We start from the raw sequence: 5,000 nt of genomic DNA, 5'->3' as shown, positions 1-5,000 counted from the left end.
CGGTTTCTGGTTCCTAAAAGAGCTTCTCATCAACCCCGCTAGCTCAGTCGATAGAGCATGAGACTCTTAATCTCAGGGTCGTGGGTTCGAGCCCCACGTCGGGTGTTTTTGTTACTTTTCTCTCTCTCTCCCGGCAAACTTACGTTAGGGTTCAGGTAGCAGACTTTGAGACAAAGTTCCGCGTTTCTACCACTGTAGGTGACTTTTCAGTAAGTCTCTGTGGCGCAATTGGTTAGCGCGTTTGGCTGTTAACTGAAAGGTTGGTGGTTCAAGCCCACCCAGGGACGAATTAAGAATTTTGCTGCCTTGCAACTGCTAACATGTGCACTGGACATAGATCCTGGGCCACATTCTGTCCAGCGTTACAAGATGAAATCAGGATTTAGCAGAATATTGTCACGGGTAGGGAAGGTATTACTGCAAACGGTTTCTGGTTCCTAAAAGAGCTTCTCATCAGCCCGGCTAGCTCAGTCGGTAGAGCATGAGACTCTTAATGTCAGGGTGGTGGGTTCGAGCCCCACGTTCGGCGTTCCTGTTACTTTTCTCTCTCTCTCCCGGCAAACTTACATTAGGGTGTATGTAGCAGACTTTGAGACAAAGTTCCGCGTTTCTACCACTGTAGGTGACCTTTCACTAAGTCTCTGTGGCGCAATCGGTTAGCGCGTTCGGCTGTTACCTGAAAGGTTGGTCGTTCAAGCCCACCCAGGGACGAATTAGGCATTTTGCTGCCTTGCAACTGCTAACACGTGCACTGGACATAGATCCTGGGCCACATTCTGTCCAGCGTTACAAGATGAAATCAGGATTTAGCAGAAGATTGTCACGGGTAGGAAGGTATTACTGTAAACGGTTTCTGGTTCCTAAAAGAGCTTCTCATCAGCCCGGCTAGCTCAGTCGGTAGAGCATGAGACTCTTAATCTCAGGGTCGTGGGTTCGAGCCCCACGTTGGGTGTTCCTGTTACTTTTCTCTCTCTTTCTCAGCAAACTTACATTAGGGTTCATATAGCAGACCTTTTGAGACAAAGTTCTGACTTTCTACCACTGTAGGTGACCTTTCACTAAGTCTCTGTGGCGCAATCGGTTAGCGCGTTCAGCTGTTAACTGAAAGGTTGGTGGTTGAAGCCCACCCAGGGGCGAATTAGGCATTTTGCTGCCTTGCAACTGCTAAACCGTGCACTGGGCATATATCCTGGGCCACATTCTGTCCAGCGTTACAAGATGAAATCAGGATTTAGCAGAACATTGTCACGGGTAGGGAAGGTATTACTGTAAACGGTTTCTAGCTCCTAAAAGAGCTTTTCATCAGCCCCGCTAGCTCAGTCGATAAAGCATGAGACTCTTAATCTCAGCGTAGTGGGTTAGAGCCCCACATTGGGCGTTTCTGTTACCTGTCTTTCTCTTAGCAAACTATCATTAGGGTTCATATAGCAGACCTTTTGAGACAAAGTTCCGCGTTTCTACCACTGTAGGTGACCTTTCACTAAGTCTCTGTGGCGCAATTGGTTAGCGCGTTAGGATGTTAACTGAAAGGTTGGTGGTTCAAACCCACCCAGGGACGGATCAAGCATTTTGCTGCCTTGTAACTGCTAACACGTGCACTGGACATAGATCCTGGGCCACATTCTGCCCAGCATTACAAGACGAAATCAGGATTTAGCAGAACATTGTCACGGGTAGGGAAGGTATTACTGTAAACAGTGTTTAGCTCTTAAAAGTTTATCTCATCAGCCCGGCTAGCTCAGTCGGTAGAGCATGAGACTCTTAAAGTCAGGGTCGTGGGTTCGAGCCCCACGTTGGGTGTTCCTGTTATTTTTCTCTCTCTCTCCCAGCAAACTTACATTAGGGTTCATGTAGCAGACCTTTTGAGACAAAGTTCAGCGTTTCTACCACTGTAGGTGACCTTTCACTAAGTCTCTGTGGCGCAATCGGTTAGCGCGTTAGGCTGTTAACTGAAAGGTTGGTAATTCAAGCCCACCCAGGGACGAGTTAGGCATTTTGCTGCCTTGCAACTGCTAACATGTGCACTGGACATAGATCCTGGGCCACATTCTGTGCAGCGTTACAAGATGAAATCAGGATTTAGCAGAAGATTGTCACGGGTAGGAAGGTATTACTGTAAAGGGTTTCTGGTTCCTAAAACAGCTTTTCATCAGCCCGGCTAGCTCAGTCGGTAGAGCATGAGACTCTTAATCTCAGGGTCGTGGGTTCGAGCCCCACGTTGGGCATTCCTGTTACTTTTCTCTCTCTCTCTCCCAGCAAACTTACATTAGGGTTCATGTAGCAGACTTTGAGACAAAGTTCCGCGTTTCTACCACTGTAGGTGACCTTTCACTAAGTCTCTGTGGCGCAATCGGTTAGCGCGTTAGGCTGTTAACTGAAAGGTTGGTGGTTCAAGCCCACCCAGCTACGAATTAGGCATTTTGCTGCCTTGCAACTGCTAACACGTGCACTGGACATAGATCCTGGGCCAGCCACATTCTGTCCAGCGTTACAAGATGAAATCAGGATTTAGCAGAACATTGTCATGGGTAGGGAAGGTATTACTGTAAACGGTTTCTAGCTCCTAAAAGAGCTTCTCGTCAGCCCCGCTAGCTCAGTCGATAGAGCATAAGACTCTTAATCTCAGTGTCGTGGGTTAGAGCCCCACATTGGGCGTTTCTGTTACCTCTCTTTCTCTCAGCAAACTATCATTAGGGTTCATATAGCAGACCTTTTGAGACAAAGTTCAGCGTTTCTACCACTGTAGGTGACCTTTTACTAAGTCACTTTGGCGCAATCGGTTAGCGTGTTCGGCTGTTAACCGAAAGGTTGGTGGTTCAAGCCCACCCAGGGACGAATTAGGAATTTTGCTGCCTTGCAACTGCTAACATGTGCACTGGACATAGATCCTGGGCCACATTCTGTCCAGCGTTACAAGATGAAATCAGGATTTAGCAGAAGATTGTCACGGGTAGGAAGGTATTACTGTAAACGGTTTCTGGTTCCTAAAAGAGCTTCTCATCAGCCCGGCTAGCTCAGTCGGTAGAGCATGAGACGCTTAATGTCAGGGTCGTGGGTTCGAGCCCCACGTTGGGCGTTCCTGTTATTTTTCTCTCTCTCTCCCAGCAAACTTACATTAGGGTTCATATAGCAGACCTTTTGAGACAAAGTTCAGCGTTTCTACCACTGTAGGTGACCTTTCGCTAAGTCTCTGTGGCGCAATCGGTTAGCGCGTTAGGCTGTTAACTGAAAGGTTGGTAATTCAAGCCCACCCAGGGACGAGTTAGTCATTTTGCTGCCTTGCAACTGCTAACACGTGCACTGGACATAGATCCTGGGCCACATTCTGTGCAGCGTTACAAGATGAAATCAGGATTTAGCAGAAGATTGTCACGGGTAGGAAGGTATTACTGTAAAGGGTTTCTGGTTCCTAAAAGAGTTTTTCATCAGCCCGGCTAGCTCAGTCGGTAGAGCATGAGACTCTTAATCTCAGGGTCGTGGGTTCGAGCTCCACGTTGGGCGTTCCTGTTACTTTTCTCTCTCTCTCCCAGCAAACTTACATTAGGGTTCATGTAGCAGACTTTGAGACAAAGTTCCGTGTTTCTACCACTGTAGGTGACCTTTCACTAAGTCTCTGTGGCGCAATCGGTTAGCGCGTTCGGCTGTTAACTGAAAGGTTGGTGGTTCAAGCCCACCCAGCTACGAATTAGGCATTTTGCTGCCTTGCAACTGCTAACACGTGCACTGGACATAGATCCTGGGCCAGCCACATTCTGTCCAGCGTTACAAGATGAAATCAGGATTTAGCAGAACATTGTCATGGGTAGGGAAGGTATTACTGTAAACGGTTTCTAGCTCCTAAAAGAGCTTCTCGTCAGCCCCGCTAGCTCAGTCGATAGAGCATAAGACTCTTAATCTCAGTGTCGTGGGTTAGAGCCCCACATTGGGCGTTTCTGTTACCTCTCTTTCTCTCAGCAAACTATCATTAGGGTTCATATAGCAGACCTTTTGAGACAAAGTTCAGCGTTTCTACCACTGTAGGTGACCTTTTACTAAGTCACTTTGGCGCAATCGGTTAGCGTGTTCGGCTGTTAACCGAAAGGTTGGTGGTTCAAGCCCACCCAGGGACGAATTAGGAATTTTGCTGCCTTGCAACTGCTAACATGTGCACTGGACATAGATCCTGGGCCACATTCTGTCCAGCGTTACAAGATGAAATCAGGATTTAGCAGAAGATTGTCACGGGTAGGAAGGTATTACTGTAAACGGTTTCTGGTTCCTAAAAGAGCTTCTCATCAGCCCGGCTAGCTCAGTCGGTAGAGCATGAGACGCTTAATGTCAGGGTCGTGGGTTCGAGCCCCACGTTGGGCGTTCCTGTTATTTTTCTCTCTCTCTCCCAGCAAACTTACATTAGGGTTCATATAGCAGACCTTTTGAGACAAAGTTCAGCGTTTCTACCACTGTAGGTGACCTTTCGCTAAGTCTCTGTGGCGCAATCGGTTAGCGCGTTAGGCTGTTAACTGAAAGGTTGGTAATTCAAGCCCACCCAGGGACGAGTTAGTCATTTTGCTGCCTTGCAACTGCTAACACGTGCACTGGACATAGATCCTGGGCCACATTCTGTGCAGCGTTACAAGATGAAATCAGGATTTAGCAGAAGATTGTCACGGGTAGGAAGGTATTACTGTAAAGGGTTTCTGGTTCCTAAAAGAGTTTTTCATCAGCCCGGCTAGCTCAGTCGGTAGAGCATGAGACTCTTAATCTCAGGGTCGTGGGTTCGAGCTCCACGTTGGGCGTTCCTGTTACTTTTCTCTCTCTCTCCCAGCAAACTTACATTAGGGTTCATGTAGCAGACTTTGAGACAAAGTTCCGTGTTTCTACCACTGTAGGTGACCTTTCACTAAGTCTCTGTGGCGCAATCGGTTAGCGCGTTCGGCTGTTAACTGAAAGGTTGGTGGTTCAAGCCCACCCAGCTACGAATTAGGCATTTTGCTGCCTTGCAACTGCTAACACGTGCACTG

At 47.8% G+C, this 5,000-nt stretch overlaps 1 protein-coding gene, 1 long non-coding RNA gene and 5 other non-coding genes across 7 annotated transcripts in view; 6 read left to right on the top strand and 1 right to left on the bottom strand.

Annotated features, from left to right (window-relative positions):
* LOC141381532 (uncharacterized) overlaps positions 1-5,000 on the top strand; it is a 105,588-nt gene that overhangs the window by 49,941 nt on the left and 50,647 nt on the right. The gene's annotated exons all lie outside the window — the stretch shown is intronic.
* The window catches only part of si:ch73-110p20.1, a 592,105-nt gene that overhangs the window by 545,015 nt on the left and 42,090 nt on the right, over positions 1-5,000 (bottom strand).
* Positions 214-287, top strand: trnan-guu (transfer RNA asparagine (anticodon GUU)). Its single transcript has one exon. It is a non-coding gene; the product is annotated as a tRNA-Asn (tRNA).
* trnak-cuu (transfer RNA lysine (anticodon CUU)) lies at positions 880-952 on the top strand. The gene has a single exon. It is a non-coding gene; the product is annotated as a tRNA-Lys (tRNA).
* Positions 2,153-2,225, top strand: trnak-cuu (transfer RNA lysine (anticodon CUU)). The gene has a single exon. It is a non-coding gene; the product is annotated as a tRNA-Lys (tRNA).
* On the top strand, positions 3,429-3,501 carry trnak-cuu (transfer RNA lysine (anticodon CUU)). Its single transcript has one exon. It is a non-coding gene; the product is annotated as a tRNA-Lys (tRNA).
* trnak-cuu (transfer RNA lysine (anticodon CUU)) lies at positions 4,703-4,775 on the top strand. Its single transcript has one exon. It is a non-coding gene; the product is annotated as a tRNA-Lys (tRNA).

This window comes from Danio rerio, chromosome 4 (assembly GCF_049306965.1).
Source record: "Danio rerio strain Tuebingen ecotype United States chromosome 4, GRCz12tu, whole genome shotgun sequence".
NCBI classification, from domain to species: Eukaryota; Metazoa; Chordata; class Actinopteri; order Cypriniformes; family Danionidae; genus Danio; species Danio rerio.
This window is presented reverse-complemented; position numbering and strand designations above follow the sequence as displayed.